Source organism: Seriola dumerili, unplaced genomic scaffold, assembly GCF_002260705.1.
Source record: "Seriola dumerili isolate Sdu_G_001 unplaced genomic scaffold, Sdu_1.0 BDQW01000219.1, whole genome shotgun sequence".
Classification (NCBI taxonomy): domain Eukaryota; kingdom Metazoa; phylum Chordata; class Actinopteri; order Carangiformes; family Carangidae; genus Seriola; species Seriola dumerili.
The window spans coordinates 7,654,299-7,674,995 of record NW_019174474.1 but is presented as its reverse complement, the minus strand read 5'-3'; the positions used below and the strand labels follow the sequence as shown (position 1 = coordinate 7,674,995).

The following is a 20,697-nucleotide window of genomic DNA, read 5'->3' as shown; positions in this document are numbered from 1 at the left end:
AGTGTATAAAAATTGACCAAAAATCGTTCATAGATATAGTTAGGCATAAAATACAAAAAAAAAAAAAAAAAAAAAAAAAAAAAAACTGTCCCAAAAAATGGCATAGTATAGAAAAGGCAGTAAAAATGCATAACGATCATGTATTAGTAAGGCATTAAAATCATCCAAAAAAAATTGTCTGATTAGTAAGGCATTAAATCGTCAAAACATGGCTATATTATAAGGCATAAAAAATGTCATAGTAAAGATGTTAAAATTTTTGAAAAAAAAACTTCTAGTATTAGTAACGCATAAAATTGTCAAAAAATTGGCATAGTATAGTAAGCATAAAATGTCATAGTATTAGTAAGTGTAAAATGACAAAAAACGTCATAGTATAGTAAGACATAAAATCGTCAAAAAAACGTCAATAGTATAGTAAGCAATAAAAATGTCATAGTAAGGTAAAATTGAAAAAAAAACGCTCATAGTATATAGTAAGGCGGATTAAAATCGTCAAAAATGGCATAGAAATTTAGTTAAAGAGCGTAAAAATGCATAAAATGTCATAGTTTTAGTTAAGGCATAAAATTCGTCCAAAAAATGGCATAGTATAGTAGGCATAAAAATTGTCAAAAAATGGCATTATATAGTAAGCGGCGTAAAAAATGCATATAAAACGTATGTATAGTAGCATAACATCATCAAAAAAATGAGCATAGTATAGTAAGCATTAAAATCATCAAAATGGCATAGTATAGAAAGTGTAAAAATGCATAAAACAACGCAATCATAGTATAGTAAGATAAAATCATCAAAAAACGTCATAGTATAGTAAGCATTAAAATCATCAAAAATGGCCTAGCTATAGTAAAGGCATAAAATCGTCAAAAGATGGCATAGTATAGTAAGGGCATAAAAATGTCAATAGTATAGTAAAGTGTTAAATTGACAAAAAACGTCATAGTTATAGTAAGACATAAAATCGTCTCAAAAAAAACGTCATAGTATAGTAAAGGCATAAAATGTCATAGTAAAGTGTAAAATTAAAAAAAACGTCATAGTATAGTAAGGCATAAAATTGTCAAAAAATGGCCATAGAATAGATAAGATGTAAAAATGCATAAAAACATCATAGTAGTAGTAAGGCATAAAATCATCAAAAACATGGCAATAAGTATAGTAAGCATAAAATTGTCAAAAAAATGGCATAGTACAGTAAGCATAAAAATGATATAGCTATAGTAAAGATGATAAAATATGACCAAAAAAACCATCAAGTATAGTAAGCATAAAAATTGTCAAAAAAATGGCATAGAATTACTAAGGCATAAAAATGTCAATTATACTAAAATGTAAAATTTGAAAAAAAAAAAAAACGTCATAGCCATAGTCAAGGGCATAAAATCGTCAAAAAAATGCATAGTATAATAAGCTTAAAAAATGCTTAAAACATATTATAATTAGCATAAAAATGTAGTATATTAAGGTATAAAAAACGTCATAGTTACAGTAAGGCATAAAAAAGTCATATTACAGTAAAAGTGTAAATTGAAAAAAAGGTCAATATTACAGTTAAAGTGTAAAAAAATTTGAAAACAAAGGTCAATAGTAATAGTAAGGTGGTAAAATCGTCAAAAAATGGCATAGAATAGTAAGGCGTAAAAATCATCAAAAAATGTCATAGTATAGTAAGGCATAAAAATCGTCAAAAATGGCATAGAATAGTAAGGCGTAAAAAAATGCATAAAACATGTCCATAGTATATAAGACATAAAACGTCAAAAAATGGCATAGAATATATTGTAAGGCATAAAAAATGTCATAGTATACTAAATAATGTAAATTGAAAAAAAAACAAAAGTCATAGCATAGCTAAGGCATAAAATCGTCAAAAAAATTGGCATAGTATAAATTGGGCTTAAAAATGCATTAAAAACATATTAATTAAGAGCATAAAAACGTAGTATATTAAGCTATAAAAACGCATAGTAAGTAAGGCATAAAAAAAAGTCATTGATAGTAAAGCATAAAAAATGTAATTAGAAAAAGTACAGTAAGTCATAAAAAAGGCTCATATTAACAGTAAAGTCAAAAAAATTGCCATAGCATAGCAAGGCATAAAAATGCCATAAAACGTCATAGTATAGTAAGGTATAAAAATCATCAAAAAATGGCATAGTATAGTAAAGCATAAAAATGTAATAGCTATAGTAAGGCTTAAAATTGCATAAAACGTCATAGTTATAGTAAGGCATAAAATTGTTCAAAAAATTGGCATTAGTATAGTAAAGCATTTAAAAAATGTCTTTAGTATAGTAAGGTGTAAAACTGTCTTACTATACTATGACTTTTTTCATGCCTTACTATACGGACATTAGTGAACATCCTAATTTAGAAGCTAGCCATCGGTGAGTTTGTTCTGGACCACACTGATTACTCCAGGGGGCTCTGTCCTGTCCCCGAAGGTCACATTGGAAATGCCTCCACGTCTGGAAAATAAACTTCATGGTTGATAGAAAACACTGGAGAAAGTTTCATGATTTAGTCATAAAAATGCACAATACTTCTTCCATATAGCTTATCTGTTGCATAACATGATGTGGGGGGATGACTAACTTGGTTGTGAATGGCCAGTGAGCCCTGTCCTGGAACAGTCTCAATAATGCCATTTGTTTGATTGACTTTTAAATGAAGTAAATAAAATAAAATAAAAAAAGTGTGGGATGCAAAACTGACCTGTGGGGTCGAAGTCTCCCTCATCATCGTCATCATCAGCCTCCTCGTCTTGCTTCCTGAGACACAAAAAACAAGGTAATTGTAAGAGATGCAAACAACCCTTGTTTAGAAAAATATATGAAGCGGCTGGTATAATTCTAAGGCTTTTAGCAATTATCTATATAGCAGTAAAATTGCACACTTAAGTCCTGTGTTGGAGCACTGTATGATCAGAATGTCTGGCATTCCAGATCAAATAATAAAGCATTTGTGAGTGACAGGTGGTATTACTAAGTATTTACCACCTCTTCATCTCCCTCTTCCATGCTCCTCCTCTTCAAACTGCAGTAAAATGCAATAAAATCAAGAATGAAAACAAACCCAACAGCAAAGACAAGTTTAGCTTATATACTTTCAAATTGAGTCAGTTTGCAACATCCCATCTTTGTTGCTAGAATCGTGGAACTTTTTCTTCTGTTCATATGTAACTCTGTGTGCATGAGCTGTCTGTTGGAGGTGAAAAATCACTCGCCGTCTCGTCATCTTCCAGGGCTCTCCAGTGAAATACAGCACTGCTCTGGGAACTATTCTCTCACGGAAGAAATGACCAATCTCAAAGTCTGTGGCTAGAGTGAAACTCAGAGTCTTCGTCTATAAAAACAAGAACAAGACACTTTTTTTTTTTTTTTTTTCTTTTTTTTTTAAACACAACTACAAATCTAATATCATTGACTTAAGAGAAGAAGCAATAAAAAACTGGGTGGTGATTTTATGAAGAATAAGCTACATTTTACTCACCATTTCTCCATCTGGTAAAGCTGTAAGGCAAAGGACAAGAATTTAAGCCAATAAGCAGCTTAACATACTGGTTTACAAGGGAATTTTAAGGGTGTGATGGAAAAAATGAATTTTAATTGGCACATTAATTTTTTATCGCCATTTTAAGCAAACAGTTCCACAGTCAGATTATGTTGTAAAACTGAGACAGCTTTTGCATTACCTCTAACTCAGCCAACAGCCCATTTATGGTTAAGACTAACTTTATTATAAATGAGGTCACACCACAGAGGCTGTGACAGGCCCTTAGCAAACAGCGCCTGTGCCCTACCAGCCCATCATTAAACTGACTAAAGGTGACATCACCCTGTCTCTTCCCTACTCTGTCAACACTATTGTATTTTGTGGACCGATTTGTTACACTTGATAAAATTCTGTGCTCACACGAACATGTTAATTTCATCATGTAGGTCCAGTACAGTACCATGATTAGCAATAATTTGAAAAAACAAACAAAAAAAAAAACAGGCTCAATATGACCCATGCTTTCAGAGGCCAACTGCAAAATCTTGGCCTGAATGGCATTGGCTTTGCCAGGCATTACACTACCCCAGGGATCTCCATTTATCTGGTCAACAAAAAAGTAGACCACCTACATTTTTCTGTTTAGCCTGCTAATCCTACATTCCACACACTTTTCACAAAAAAAAATAACCACGTCACTTTGAAGTTGTTATTACTTCATGTAATCTAACAATAAAACACAATTTCTTGTAGCTAATCTTATGAAAATAATCCTTCCTGTGCTGGACCCAACTTTTTGAACCAAAGTCCAGAGCAATCAAATTAACTTTCACAGTATTTGTGTAAAAATAAATACAAACGAGCATGTGTCAGTCAGTCAAAAGCATGATTTTTTTCATTGGTGGAGGTGTTGCCAATTTTCAGCCCACTGAAAACAAAAGAAAATTAGATAATGATCATATTGACTGACATGCCTCTCTTTTTTTTTTTTTTTTTTTAAAACATAGAAAAACTTGTGAATGTGCTCTGTGGAGGACAAAACATGGAGAAATCACTTCGAAGTTACCTCAAATACCTATTTGTTACTTCTGTACTAACACTTTCTTCGTTACTTATCTGACCCTACATATACACTCATATTAGTGTATCTGTAATAAGCTAATATACCTACCCTGCAAGATTTTTTAGTCTTGCTCAGGATTGAGAAGACAGGAATTCCATTGAGTTTTGTGCAATCAACGCATCAATGTAATGTTTTAGCTGTTTGACAAAAACATTCTCACAATACTTTCTCTTTATTACCCTGATAGAGATTAAGATTTATATTAAGTAAAAAATGCACACCGCTAAGAGTAGATGTAGATATGAAAAGTATGGGTTCATATTGGTTTGGTTAGCATTGCCGTGGAAAAAATGATTAAGATCAATTTCTCTTCAATAATTCTGACCCATCGCAAAACCAATATATTTGCTGTGACATCTCTCATACTTTCTTATTGCCAATTAAATATGTGCTTAGCTGGATTTAGTAAGATCACACATGCACATGCGTATTCACATGGAATGGCTTCTTTCACTTATGGACATCCCAGTCTCGCACTGCCAACCTTACACAGCTGACAAAGAGCTATTTATTATATTCACTTAGTCATATTACCAAGGCTATTGATTGAACCATTAAGACAACATTTGCTTAGCCTGAATCCATGTTAGCAATTCTCAAAGTCAGAATGAGTTGGGCAGTGATCTGGACAGAGTGAGTTGACTATTACAGGAAAGACAATAGAGTCATTTAAAGGATCAGTTACAGGTTAGGGCAGAATACACCTTTATTTGAGAAGCAATTATCCAAAGATACCGTGACTTTATGGTGGGCTGTCATTGATATTATTCATTACTGTTTATTCAAATTGAAAAAAAGGCAGTTAAACTGAAACAAAGGCCTGCTTCTATACTGACCTTCTAATCTTTGATGACAGCAACTCAACAAATTGAGGAACAATGCTTAGGTTTTTAAATAACGCAACATAAAACTTTTTTTCCATTTTAACCAAACTTTGGAATTTCCTCTTCAGTTTTTCAGTCTGTGAATCTGAACCTCTTCAATTACTTTATCTTTATTTTACATTCTCAGCTTTCTGAGATGTTTAGACTTGAAAGATTAGCTTATTAACAAATTTATATTGTACTTAATACATATACGATGAATTATGTGCCAATTGGTTTATCAGATAGTAGGCTAAAAGACTGGTTTTATCCAGTGGTTACACATCCTTTTGCCTCATATTTTTAGTTAGTACACTATATCCATTAATTCACTTGGCTTGTTAGCAACATATAAAAACCCTTAACTACTCTAAGATGGAAATTAATAATAAAAACCAGATGTAAAAACCAAAGTTGATCATAAAGTTGGAGTGAACAAAGCTTCATGCGTTACAAAGTCCACTCAGTGAAGCAACGAGAGCATGCTGCCAATTCCACCACAACTTGCGAAGTGACTGCTAATCCGACACAGCAAAGGAGTTGGCCACATGCGCTTGAATTCGGATTCAATGCAGGGGATAGTAAGGGACCACATAGAATGTATTGTTAAATGTTGCGCACACTGCAGGTTAACACAAGACATATGCTGCACAACTGTTTGATAAGGAAATGGGTAGTAATTGCTTTGAAAGTGACATTTAGACTTACAGAGAAATCCATTAACATTTACGTGTGTGTTGTTTTATTGTGATCTTTCTCACTTGACGGAATTAAAGAAAGTTGAAGAAAAGTCGTGGGGCGGACCTGTTGTAACAGTGCACGAAAAGTGCCACAGGCGCTTTATGCTTTCTGCTTTTTCTTCTTAATAGTTTTCACCTGTCACATCCTTCCCCTTTGTGCCAATCTTATCTGACAGCTAGAGAGAGAGGTGTGGAAAAGAAGTGAGACGGCTGCAGAAAGTAAGGACGCAAAAAAGGAAAAGCTAGAAAGATGCCAAGAGGAGGCTGATATGTGGGATGTAAATATAGGAAAGAGTGAACGGAAATGTTTTACAAACCACACATATCTATTTTTTACTTTACAACTTCAACATCATGTATGTCCAAGCAACAATTATAAAAATGCATGATGTGATGCTCTGGCCCTCACCCTTCACAGTCAATGATCTTTTCTGGCCCTCGAATGGAGAAAGGGTCTGAGGCATCAGCTCTGACCATTCATCTTGTAGACTTTTAGTTAAGGCGACTGCATTGTTGAAGCTAAACCATTGGGCTCAAAGTGAAACATCTTAATGTGAAAACTCTGAAGAGAAAAAACAAGATAATTTCACTTCAGCATTTTTAAAACTATTTAGTTTGTTGGTTTGGAATGATATCAATCATTATGACATTCATGTAGATACTGACCATTGGCTGTCCTGGCTCAGCAAAAAACTGACGTGAATATCTTTCAGGTGTTTTTAGGATGGCTCATCATGCCCCTGGGGGGAGAATTAAGAGACAGTCAGACACTTTTCAGAAAAAATTTGAAGTGTCTTAGGAGGCCAGATGAATAATTGAAAAATACACCTTGTAGCATGTCACTGAGCATCGTCCACACTTCTTGAATATTGGTGAGCCAGAACTCAGGAATTTGGCCTTTTGGGTCTACCTTCTGGCGTAGGCTTCCTCTTTCTTTGCATCCAATTCCAATGCAGCTTTTTCCTTTACTCCTCCCTGCAAGCAGCCCCCCCCCCCCCCCACCCCCCCTCCCCCCCCCCCCCCCCCCCCCCCCCCCCCTGTGACCAGAGCACATTTAAATTCACTTGTATTAAATATAACATTTGTATAACATTTTTTTTTTTAAACTTTTTTGTGACATCTCATTGAGATCAAGACCTTTTACAGAAACACATATGTTGTTGTTGATCAGACGCCCATTACCCTCTCTTTCCTGTTGGGACACTACTCGTCAGCTTTGTGTATGTTTGGCGTATTATCTTTAAGTTACCAGTATGTGTGTTTCCTCATTTGTTTATTGAAGAGGATAAAAGATCTTTGAAGTCTTTTTTGTTTTGGTAAATTCCTGTGCTGTGGGTGTGGTATGAAAAACATGTGCTGTGGGACATCAGAAGAAGCACGATTTGCGAAAAGTGGATCAGGCCTCTAAAGGTAAAACAAATCAAGTTGTACTTACAGCTAGCTCCTTCTTCTTCCTCTTCTGTCACTGCTTGCCACTCACACACAGGAATGTTACCAAAAACAAAAAGGACTTCAAGATCTTTTATCCTCTTCAATAAAAACAAATGAGGGAAACACACATACTGTACTTAAAGATTATACCCAAACCATACACAAAAGCTTGAGAGTAGTGGTCCAACAGGAAGAAGGAGGTAATGGGCGTCTGATCACCACAAAACATCTGTGTTTGTGTAAAAGGTCTTGATCTCAATGACATGTCACAAAGCTTAAAAAAAAAATGTATACAAATTTATATTTATACACAGTGAATGTAAAATTGTGCTCTGAGTCACTGCTTGCAGAGGGTAAGTAAAGAAAAAAGCTTGCAATTGAAGATGCAAAGAAAGAGGAAGCCACGCCAGAGGAAGAACCCAAAAGGCATTCCTGGAGTTTGGCTCACCATATCCCTCAAGAGTGTGGACATTGCTCTAGTGACATGCCTACAGGTGTATTTTCAATTATTCATTCTGCCTCCTAGACAATTCAAAAATTTCTGAAAAGTGTCTGACCTGTCTCTTATATCTCCCCCCAGGGAGCATGATGAGCCCATCCTTAAAACACCACTGAAAGAGTATTCAAGTCAAAGTTTTCTGAGCCAGGAAACAGCCAACTGGTCAGTTATCTACATTTGATGTCATAATGGAAATTGATTAAATTTTTTCATTCCAAACAACAAAAACTAAATAGTTTTAAAAAATGCTGAGTGAAATTATCTTGTTTTTTTTCTCTCAGAGTTTTCACATTTTAGAGTTTCACTTGAGCCCAATGGTTACTTCAAACAATGCAGTCCTACTAAAGTCTACAAGATGCAAGTCAGAGCTGATTGCCTCCAGACCTTTCTCATTATGAGGGACCAGAGATCATTTGACTGTGAAGGTGAGGGGCCAGAGCACACATCATGGCATTTTTAAAATTTGTGGCTTGGACATACATGATGTTGAAGTTGCTAAAGTAAAAAAATAGATATTGTGTGGTGCAAAACATTTATAATCTGTTACTTCTTTCTATATTTAACATCCCACATATCAGGCCTCCTCTTGGCATCTCTTCTAGCTTTTACCTTTTTGCGTCCTTACTTTCTGCAGCCTCTCACTTTCTTTCCACACCTCCTCTTTTCTTCTAGCTGGTCAGATAGATGGCACAAGGGAAGGATGTGACAGTTTTGAAAAAAAACTTATTAAGAAGAAGCAAGAAGCATAAAGGCCGCTTGGCACACACTGTTCGGCACTTGTTACCAAACACGGGTCCCCAACGACTCTTTCTTTCAACTTCTTTAATCCTGTCAAAGGTGAGAAAACACATAAACAACCACACACGAAATTGTAATGGATTTTCTCTTGAAGGTCTAAAATGTCACTTTCAAAGCAATTACTTTCCCATTTCTTTTCCAACCAGCTTGTGGCAGCATGTCTTTTGTTAAACTGCAGCTGTGGCCAACATGTTAACATGCATGTCATGTGTCTTACTATCCCTGCATTGAAACCAATTCAGCAGCACGTTGGTGCCACACTCCTTTTGCTTGTTTGTCGGAATTATGCAGGTTTAACTCTGCAGTATGTAGGTGGAATTGCAGCAAAATCTCTCTTGCTCACTGAAGGGTGGACTTTGTACATGAAGCTTTGTCACTTCAACTTTATATCAAAACTTTTGGTTTTTACCTATCTGGTTTTATTATTAATTTCCACTTAGAGAGTTAAGGGTTTTTATACGTTGCTAACCAAGCCAGTAATTAATGGGATATGTGACTAACCTAAAAATATGAGGGCAAAGATGGTGAACCACTGGATAAAACCAGTCTTTTTAAGCTACCTATCTGATAACATGTGCACATATATTATGGTATGTATTATGATACATATAAAATGTTAATAGCTAATCTTTCAAGTGTAAACATCTCAGAAAGCTTTGAGAGTATAAATAAAGCATTAAAGTTAATTGAAGAGAGTCAATTCACAGGCTGAAAAACGAAGAGGAAATTCCAAAGTTTTGGTTAAAAATGGAAAAAAAAAAGTTTTATGTTGCGTTATTTAAAAACCTAAGCATTTTTCTCAAAGTTTGTTGAGTTGCTGTCATCAAAGGATTAGGAAGGTCAGTATCAAGGAAGCAAGGCCTTTGTTTCAGTCTTTAACCTGGCCTTTTTTCATTTGGAATAAACAGTAGATTGAATAATACAATGACAGACCCATAAAGTCAGGTTATCTTATGAGTAATTTTCCTCAAATAGAAGTGTTGTTATTCTTGCCTTAACGTACTGATCCTTTAATGACTCATTGTCTTTCCTGTATATACAACTCACCTGTCAGAGCAATGGCCCAGACTTATTCTGACTTTGAAGAAGTTGGCCTGAACACTGATTCGGCTAAGCAAATGTTTGTCTTACTGGTTTCATCATAGCCTTGGTATTATGACTAGTGAATATAAATAGCTCTTTGTCAGCTGTTGTAAGGTGTGCAGTGCGCAAGGACTGGGACTTCCCATAAGTGAAGAAGCCATCATGTGAATACGCAGGTGCATGTGTGACTTTCACTAACCAGCTAAGCACATATTAGATTTGCATAAGGAAAGTATGAGAGATATGTCACAGCAAATATTGGTTTTTGATTGGGGTCAGAATTATTGAAGAAGAAATTGTAATCTTATCATTTTTTTCCACGCAATGCTAACCAAACAATATACCCAACTTTTATATTCTACATCTACTACTTAGCGGTGTGCATTTTTACTTATATAAATCTTATCTCTATTCAGGGTTATAAGAGAAAGTTATGGTGAGAATGTTTTTGTCAAAACAGCTAAACATTTACATTGGATGCCTGTTGATTTGCACCAACTCAATGGAATTTCTGTTCTCAATTCCTTGAGCAAGACTAAAAAATCTGCAGGGTTAGGTATTCTAGCTTATTAACAGATTACACTAATATGAGTGGGTATAGTGTAGCGCAGAATAAGTAAACAAGAAATGTTCTACAGAAGTAACAAATAGGGTATTTGAGTAACTTCGAAATATGTGTCGGTCCATGTTTTGTCCTTCCACCCCGGAAAGCACTCACAAAACAGTTTCTATGTTTTAAAAAAAAAAAAAAAAAAAAAAAGAGGCATGTCAGTCCAAATGTCATTATTAATTTTTCTTTGTTTCAGTGGGCTGAAATGCACACTCCACCATGAAAAAAATCATTGCTTTTTGACTGACTGACATGCTCGTTTGTATTTAATTTTACACAAAATATGTGAATTAATTTGATGCTCGGAAACTTTGCTTCAAAAGTGGTCCCAGACGGAAGGATATTTTAAAATTAGCTACAAAACTTGTGTTTATATTTTAATTACATGAAGTAATACAATCCTTCAAGTGACGTGTTATTTTTTGTGAAAAATGTGTTGGAAGGTAGATAAAACAGGCTAACAAAAATGTAGGTGGTCTACATTTTGTTGACCAGATAAAATGGAGGATCCTGGGTGGTAGTGTATGGCTTGGCAAAGCAAATGCCATTCAGGGCACAGATTTTGCAGTTGCTTCTGAAAAGCATGGGTCATATTGAGCCTGTTTTTTTTTTTTGTTGTTTTCAAATTTTGATTGCTATTATGGTACTGTACTGGACCTACATGATGAAATTAACATTGTTCGTGTGAGCACAGATTTATACAAGTATATGTAACAAATCGGTCAAAATACAATAGTGTTGACAGAGTTAGGATGACAGGGTGATGTCACCTTTAGTCAGTTTAAATGATGGGCTGGTAGGGCACAGCTTTTGCTAAGGCCTGTTCACAGCCTCTGTGGTGTGACCTCATTTATAATAAGTATAGTCTTAACCATAAATAGGGCTGTGGTGGCGAGTTAGGTAATGCAAAAGCTGTCTCAGTTACAACATATTCTGACTGCTGACATGTTGGCTTAAATTTGGCTGATTTAAAAATTAATGTGCCAATTAAAATCATTTTTCCACCACACCTTAAAATTTTTCCTTGTAAACCCAGTATGTTTAAGCTGGCTTATGCTAAATTCTTTTGTCCTTTTGGCCTTACCAGCTTTACCAGATGGAGAAATTGCGTGAGTAAAATGAAGCTTATTCTTCATAAAATCACCACCATTTTATTCTCTTCTTCTTAATGTCAAATATATTAGATTTGTAGTTGTGTTTTTAAAAAAAAAAAAAAAAAAAAAAAAAAAAAAAGTGTCTGTGCTTGTTTATAATAGTGGACGAAGACTTCTGAGTTCACTCTAAGCCACAGACTTTGAGGATTTAAGGTCATTTCTTCCGAGATTGAAGAGAATAAGTTCCCAGAGCAGGCTGGTTATTTTCAGCCTTGGAGAGGCCCTGGAAGATTGTATCACCCGACCATAGGCGTGAGTGATTTTCCTCCAAACAGGACCTCATTGCACACTACATTCAGAGTTACATCAGCAATGACAACAGAAAGTTCCAGACAGACTCCACGATTCTAGCAACAAATGGGATGGAGTGCAACCATTTAAACTGTACTCAATATTGAAAGATATACTACACCTGTCTAAACTTTGCTCGCATTCATGCTTGTTGTGGTCATATTGCTTTTTTTTCATTCGTTGATTTTCTAGTCTTCGATTTTACTGTTGCAGTTTGTTAAGTTGAGGTAGGAGTTCGTGGAGGGGGGGACGGGTGTGGGGTGGGTGCGCTGTGGGGTATCTCTCCTAGTCCATTTTGCCCATTCACGAAGAAAGGGTTGTTTTAAGAGGGAAGTATGAAGAGACGTTCAACTTCGGTAATACTTTAGGTAATTACCACTGTCACTCACAAATGTTTATATTTTTGATCTGGAATGCCAGACATCCTGATATCAGTTGCTCACACAGGACTTAAGTGTGCATTTTTACTGCTATATAGACTTCATTTGCTAAAACCTGATCTAGAATTATACCAGCCCTTCATATATTTTTCATCTAAACTAGAGGAACAGGATTGTTTTGCATTCTCTTTTAAACAATTTACCTGTGGTTTTTGTTTTGTCTCAGCCCTGAGAGCAAGATCAATGTGCAGGAGGCTCCATCATCAGATAGATGGGACCTTAGATGATGAGGGATGGAGCTTCGGACCCCAAGGTCAGTTAGCATCCACACTTTTTTTAAGCGTTTTATTTTATTTCCTCATTTAAAAATCAATCAAACAAATGGCATTATTGAGGACTTGGTTCCAGGACAGGTGCTCACTGGCCATTCACAACCAGTTTCAACCCCCACATCATGTTAGGTGCAAAGATAAGCTATATGGAAGGTATTGTGCATTTTATGACAAATCATGAAACTTTCTCCAGAGTGTTGGCACTGGGCCTCTACTTCACACACATCGAAGTTTGTATAGCTTTTCAACGTTAATCCAGAGCATTCCAATGTGACGCTCGGGGACAGGACAGAGGCCCCGGAGTAATCAGTGTGGGGTTATCCCTTCATAGTCAGATTCATAAGTATTTTCTAATAAGGCACATGCTAAAGTCTTGTGCTAATTAGGTGTTCACTAATGTCCGTATAGTACCAGGCAGTGAAGTCATAGTGTATAGTTAAGACAGTTTTTACACCTTACTATTACTAAGGACATTTTTTGATGCTTTACTATACCGTATGCCATTTTTTGACAATTTTATGCCTTACTATACTATGATGTCCAGGAGTGGTTATGCAATTTTTAAGCCTTACATATACAGCCCAACATAAGCATATGAACATTTTTATGCTTTACTATTACTATGCCATTTTTTTTGATGATTTTAGCTATACTCTTAACATATATACAGTATTTTATGACGTTTATGCATTTTATTGCCTTGCTTTATGATCTTTTATGGCTATATTTCTTGACTCTCACTGCTATATATTCCGCCACAACCTTTTTATGATCTTACCAGTGCTTACTGCTATTTTCTAATCTATCCATTTTTGTTTATTGCCTTTACTATACCAATTGACTTTTTTTTGCCCTTATTCTGTACCTGTATGACGTTTTTAATAGGCTTAATATACTACGTTTTATGGCCTTAATTAATATGTTTTATGCATTTTTTAAGCACCTATGATTACTGATATGCCATATGTGTATCTTGCAACGATTTTGATGCCTTACTATTGCCTATGAACGTTTTATTTTTTTTTCAATTTTACATTGATTGAGGTGAAATATAACAATAGTGGACATTTTATGCCTTACTATACGTATTGCCATTTCCCTTTGAACAGATTTTATGTCTTACTCTACTATGACATTTTTATTGCATTTTTTACGCCTGGGCTTACTATTTCCTATGCCATTTTTTTGACGATTTTATGCCTTACGATACTATTGACATTTTATTGATGGATTTTACGCCTTTACTATTCTATGCCATTTTTGACGAATTTTACACCTTACTATACTATGACCTATTTATTTCAATTTTACACTTTACTTATATGACCCCCTTTTTTTTCAATTTTACACTTTTACTGTTGTAATATGACTTTTTATAGCCTTACTGTACTATTGACGTTTATACCTTAATATACTACATTTTTATTGCCTTAATTAATATTGTTTTAAGCATTTTTTAAGCCTTTATTATACTATGCCATTTTTTGACGGATTTATGCCTTACTATGCTATGACGTTTTTTTTTTCAATTTTACATTTTAGTATACTATGACATTTTTATGCCTTACTATTCTATGGCCATTTTTTGACAATTTTATGCCTTACTATGACTATGATGTTTTTTGTCAATTTTAGCACTTTAACTATTACTATGAAAAACCCACCTTTTTTATGCTTTACTGTTACTAATGCCATTTTTTGACAATTTTTTATGCCTTACTATACTATGCCATTTTTTTGATGATTTTATGCCTTACGTATCTACTTTGATGTTTTTATTGCATTTTTACATCTTACTATTCTAGTGCCATTTTTTACGAATTTTAGTGCTTTTTTACTATTACTTATGACGTTTTTTTTGTTCAATAAATTACACTTTTACTATTTGACATTTTTATGCCATTTAAACTATTACCCTATGACGTTTTCAGTCGACGATATCTTATGTCTTACTATACTATGACGTTTTTTGTCAATTTTACACTTTACGTATTACTATGACATTTTTTATGCAGCTTACGTATACTATGCCATCTTTTGACGATTTAGTGCCCTTACTATACTAGGCGCATTTTTTGATGATTTTATGCCATTACTATATCATATGACGTTATTTTTGTATGACTTTATGACCTGTGATCCTTACTTTGATACTTCTACAAGCTACTCATCTGGTAGTTTTTTTAAAATATCCAATTACAAGTTTAATTCAATGTAAAGGTATTTTCAGACATAATTACACCCTGTTAATGAAAAAAGTCCAATAATTCCACACAGAGGCTTCCTGCCTCCTACAGTCTTGAAAAATTCAAGCTGGATCAAACCTTAATTGTTGTGTTTTAATTTGTTTATTTTTATCTTTTAACCTATCCTTTTGACCTGTAATAATTTGACCTCTTACGATATACGTTTTATGAGACCAAGTTTTTATGCATTTTTACACAACTTACTTATATTTAAATACTTATGCACTTTTTGTGATGATTTAATGCAACAATGTACATGTCCCCTATTACTTTATGCCATTTTTTCCACATTGATGTTATGCCCTTACTAATTACTACTCCCGACGTTTTAATGCAAATTTCAACGCCCACTTATATACTATGCCGATGTTTTTTTGACAATTATGCCTTACAATAAACTAATATTAATTGCCATTTTTGGACGATTTTATGCCTTACGCTCAGACTCAGTTCCCACACACTACCCATATGAATTTTTATCGCAATTTTACGCCCAAAGATGCTCCTACTAATAGATTCTATGCCATTCTTTTTGACGAATTTTAGCTTGCAAAAAAGCCCCTTACTTATGACTATGAGCGTTTTTTTTTCAATTTTACACTTTACTATGAACATTTTTTATGCCCTTACTATTACTATGACGTTTTTTTGACAGATTTTATGTCTTACTATACTATGACGTTTTTTTTGTCAATTTACACTTTACTGATTACTATTGACATTTTATGCCTTTACATATACTATGCCATTTTTTTGACAATTTTATTGCCTTACTATACCTATGACGTTTTTTTTCAATTTTACACTTTTACTATGACATTTTTTTATTGCCTTACTATTAATGCCATTTGACGATTGTAATGCTGCTTACGTATAGTCAATATTTGGCCATTTTTTGATGATTTTATGCCTTACTATACTTATTGACGTTTTATTGCATTTTTACGCCATTACTATAACTATTGCCATTTTTGACAATTTTATGCCTTTACTATACATATGACGTTTTTGTCAATTTTACACTTTACTATACTATGACATTTTTATGCATTTTTACGCCTTATTGTTTCGTATGCCAAATTTTTTGACGATTTTCATGCCTTTACTATACTATACGTTTTTTATGCATTTTCTACACCGGTTACGATGTATACTTCATGCCATCTTTTCTACCGCTGTTGATGAACGATTTTATGTCTTACTACTACGTCCATTTTTTGATGCATTTTACCGCCTGTACTTATTCTAAATAATGCCACTTTGTTTGACAATTTTATTAGCTGATGCAACCCTTACTATATCGGTATGACGTTTTTTGGTCAATTTTACAACCTAATTACCTATACATATGAATATTTTTCATTGCACGTTTACTATGACCCTAATGCCATTTTATATAGAACGGATTTTATGCCTGACAACTTAACTATATACTGGTGATAATGCCATTGTCCTTTTGGAGCGGATTTATGCCTTACTTAATACGGGTTCATTACGTTTTGTTTGTTCAAATTTTACAGCGTTTACGTTAAAGTATAGCTTAAATGATAGACCGATTTTTATGGGGCCATTACGTGTGATACATTAGGCCCATTTTTTATTTGACGATTTTATGGCAATTTAACTATGTACTCAAACAAGACAGGGCATAGGCCATTTTTTTGATGATTTTATGCCTTTCACTATAAGTATTGACGTTTTTATGCATTTTTACGCACTTACTATACTATGCATTTTGATGATTTTATTGCCTTACGGAACCTGTTTCCATATACGTGTATGACATTTTATGACATGCCATTTTTACGCGATTTGAATGCATATGCCTAGACAATCCTATTTCAATCAACCCTATGGATAACCGAATTTTTGTTGTGTTGACTGATTTTAGTGCCTGTACGAAAAATTATACTGTATGACGTTTTTGTTGATGCATTTATATGCTCTTTATTCTAAATACGTAATACTTGACAGTTCATTCCCATATGCTGATTTATTACAACACCTTTACATGTGCATTATTACTTATGCACATTTTTTTATTTTATTGATGATTAATGCCTTTATACTGGATATACTTGTATGCTCAATATTTTCTTTACGATATGCATGTTATGCCCACTATTAACAAATAAAACTATGGATCAAGTTTTCACTTTTTCCCAGTGCTATTTTTACGTCGATACCGTGCTTACTATTACATGAGTATCTAAATCTATGCCATTTTGAACAATTTTATGCCTTACCTAGTTATACTATGAAACCTCTTTTTTTTTTTCATTTTTACATATCTTCCTCTCACTAAATGAACTATCCTTATTATTGCACTCTACCTTTACTTATACTATGAGGTCTAATGGTCTCTTGTTATGTGTTTGACATGGATCTTTTTATTTGACCTCTTTATGTTCTCTACTGTATTACTATGACGTTTTTTGTCAATTTTACACTTTACTATACCCTTGATTGAACATTTTTATGGCATGTTCCTATACAAAAGTCTGCACTAGTACAATACATATGCCCATTTTTTTATTAATAGAACTAAAATTTATGTCCCAACTCTTGTACATTTTCGCCTTACTATCACATACGTTTGTTTTTTTAATTTACACTTTAACTAGACATTTTTATGCTGTCCCCGAAGGCCCTTACTATAAATGTGACTCATTTTTATATGTACGGATATTTTGAATGCTAAACATTATCTTTAGTTACTATGCCATTTTTGATGGATTTGTTGTATTGCCCTTTCTACCTTATATTTACACAATATTGTCACCCGTTTTATGCATTTTTAACGCACTTCCTATACGTGTCATATGGCCCATTTTTGATGCATTTTATGCCATTTAACTTAGTACTTATGAGGCGTTTTATATGTCAGATTTTTTTAGAGCCTATACTATTACGTATGCAGTCTTTTGACAATGATGGCCAAAATTACCGTATTACTATGACGTTTTGTTTGCTGTCATTTTAACACTTTAACAATTATAAAGCCCTCCTTATGTTATATACATATAGTCAAAAATGAACAATATTATTATGTGCCCTAATTATTGACTACACTATCTAATGTTATGTGTTTGCATCTCTATGCCACTTCCTTCTAGCAACACGTTTTGACGATTTTATTATGCGCTTACCCCTTTCATATACAGTATGACGTTTTTTAGGCATATTGTTACACTGTGTTGTCCCTCCCCTAGGCTCCAGAGTGTACAGTCTTTGACGTGTTTAGTAGTACTTCCCTATGCCATTTTTGACATGAATTCTTTTAGCTTACAAATGTCAGTTTTATCCATGACCTCGAGAAAGAATAGTAACATACCGTCCATTTTCCTCTGATTGTAGTATGATTTTTTACCGCCCACTTACTTTATTCTATGTGAAACCTAGTTGGCCATTCCTTTGACAATTTTACCCCTGACCTACTGTTACTCTTACTGTTACTAAAACATCACAATTCCTACTATGACCGTTTTTTGTGGCAATTTTTTACACTTTTACGATTAAATACTATGAATATTTTTATTTGCTGCTTTTACCTGCTTACAGGCCCTATTTATTTATTTGCCAAATTTTTTATTTAGGGAACGTAATTTTTATTGCTCTTACTCATACTTAGAGTAAGCTATGCGATTTTGACGATTTATGCCTTTACGTTATACGTGTATGCACGGTTTGTATTGTACAATTTTACAACTTTACGATATACTATGACATTTCTTATTGCGCGCTTACTATACTATGCCCCATTTTCCAGTCTTATTACTCTCGACTTTTGTGATCAACGGGATCTATATAAATAAAATGCTTACATAGTACAGTAAGGCCATACCTTTACAGATTTTGAAGTATGAGAGAGTTTTGATGACTTCAATCACTGAGTATAGCGGTTTTAATACGTGCTATTTTCATTCGTTGAATCGCGACTCACATACACGATTATGCCATCACTTACCATTTAGAATGATCTGGCCTCATGGCCGCAGATCCAGCCTTACTGTTCTCATATTACGCTTTTCTATCGTCACTATATTTTATCGCTATTTTTATCACACCTCTTAGAATTACTCGTTGGAATTACTTATATTGCCGCAGCACTTTTTGACTCATTTAATGAGTGTATTTCAATTTTTTAAAATGTGTTGACATCGATGCTTCTTAATCTCTTATGTGCACGTAATGGTCTTTTATATATTCTGCTTTTGATATCATCTCGTCAATCCTCTCTTTTAAGGCATAAAATTGTCAAAAAATGGCATAGTATAGTAAGGCGTAAAAATGCATAAAACGTCATAGTATAGTAAGGCATAACATCATCAAAAAATGGCATAGTATAGTAAGGCATTAAATCATCAAAAAATGGCATAGTATAGTAAGGTGTAAAAATGCATAAAAACGTCATAGTATAGTAAGGCATAAAATCATTAAAAACATCATAGTATAGTAAGGCATAAAATCATCAAAAAATGGCATAGTATAGTAAGGCATAAAATTGTCAAAAAATGGCATAGTACAGTAAGGCATAAAAATGTCATAGTATAGTAAAGTGTAAAATTGACAAAAAACATCATAGTATAGTAAGGCATAAAATTGTCAAAAAATGGCATAGAATAGTAAGGCATAAAAATGTCATAGTATACTAAAATGTAAAATTGAAAAAAAACGTCATAGCATAGTAAGGCATAAAATCGTCAAAAAATGGCATAGAATAATAAGGCTTAAAAATGCTTAAAACATATTAATTAAGGCATAAAAATGTAGTATATTAAGGTATAAAAACGTCATAGTACAGTAAGGCATAAAAAAGTCATATTACAGTAAAGTGTAAAATTGAAAAAAAGGTCATATTACAGTTAAGTGTAAAATTGAAAAAAAGGTCATAGTATAGTAAGGTGTAAAATCGTCAAAAAATGGCATAGAATAGTAAGGCGTAAAATCATCAAAAAATGTCATAGTATAGTAAGGCATAAAATCGTCAAAAAATGGCATAGAATAGTAAGGCGTAAAAATGCATAAAAATGTCATAGTATAGTAAGACATAAAATCGTCAAAAAATGGCATAGTATAGTAAGGCATAAAAATGTCATAGTATACTAAAATGTAAAATTGAAAAAAAAACGTCATAGCATAGTAAGGCATAAAATCGTCAAAAAATGGCATAGTATAATAGGGCTTAAAAATGCATAAAACATATTAATTAAGGCATAAAAACGTAGTATATTAAGCTATAAAAACGTCATAGTACAGTAAGGCATAAAAAAAGTCATTGTATAGTAAGGCATAAAAAATGTAATTAGAAAATAGTACAGTAAGTCATAAAAAGGTCATATTACAGTAAGTCAAAAAATTGCCATAGCATAGCAAGGCATAAAAATGCATAAAACGTCATAGTATAGTAAGGTATAAAATCATCAAAAAATGGCATAGTATAGTAAAGCATAAAAATGTCATAGTATAGTAAGGCTTAAAATTGCATAAAACGTCATAGTATAGTAAGGCATAAAATTGTCAAAAAATGGCATAGTATAGTAAAGCATTAAAAATGTCTTAGTATAGTAAGGTGTAAAACTGTTTTACTATACTATGACTTTTTCATGCCTTACTATACGGACATTAGTGAACATCCTAATTAGAAGC

The 20,697-nt window shown here is 33.6% G+C and overlaps 1 protein-coding gene across 2 annotated transcripts in view; it reads right to left on the bottom strand.

Moving 5' to 3' along the window:
* The window catches only part of LOC111228566 (nucleosome assembly protein 1-like 4), a 38,192-nt gene that overhangs the window by 9,259 nt on the left and 8,236 nt on the right, over positions 1 to 20,697 (bottom strand). The window lies entirely within an intron of this gene.